Source organism: Brassica napus, chromosome C9 (assembly GCF_020379485.1).
Source record: "Brassica napus cultivar Da-Ae chromosome C9, Da-Ae, whole genome shotgun sequence".
NCBI classification, from domain to species: Eukaryota; Viridiplantae; Streptophyta; class Magnoliopsida; order Brassicales; family Brassicaceae; genus Brassica; species Brassica napus.
In genome coordinates this window covers 39,422,053-39,422,923 of record NC_063452.1, presented here as the reverse complement: position 1 = coordinate 39,422,923, position 871 = coordinate 39,422,053, and positions in this window count along the sequence as shown.

Sequence of the window (871 nt, the reverse complement as noted above, 5' to 3'; positions counted from 1 at the left end):
TTATAGGTTGTTATCTCATTGTTAAAAATGTCAGTTGATACCAAAATCTTCAATCATGTGTCTCAATGGAGATCATAGAATACATGACACTCCAATGGAATTAATGATAGAAACGGACTAACTAAACATACAAATGATTAATTTGAATACACTTCCAAACATAAGTTATGTTATTTGTAAATTCTAATTTATGTATGTTACTCCAGTTTTTTTATTGCGAAATTTAGAAATAAGAGAAGGATTAAATTATTTGCTGTCTTACTAAACTTTTTTATATGCATTGGAGAACTAAGATTTAAAATTAAAAATATGTTTTACCTCTAAATTTACAATTTAAATGGTTTATAAAATTAAAATTACTGGTTTTGAATAAACTTAATTACATTATCATAATATACGAAGAATTATGTTAAATCGACTTCATTTTAATTAACCATATAGAACAAATTAAAATCAGTCCAACAAAAAATTATGATTCACCTTTCTGTTTAATGAGCCAAATTCTATATTTTCTAACATGTCATATCATTATCATTTCAATCAGCTTTATAACCGGAATATGTGCATCCAATTTGAATTTCCATCAGATTTCTCGTACGTTAACATGTGTGACCGCCATCTTCATATAGGCATCACATTCGGCCATGTTACGAATAGACGGAAAAAGACATTGCACTGATTTGAGGTGTACATAGAGCAACACTGTCTAGATAATTAGTAATTGGGAATCTTTTCCATAAGTAAATAGGGATGTTTAAACGGGTCAATTGCCCGCGGGCCTAGCGGGTAAATTATAAACGGGCGGCGTCCGTACCCGTTTAATTCTACATAAAGTCATAATGGGTGCACACAGGGTCGGCCCGTTAAGGGT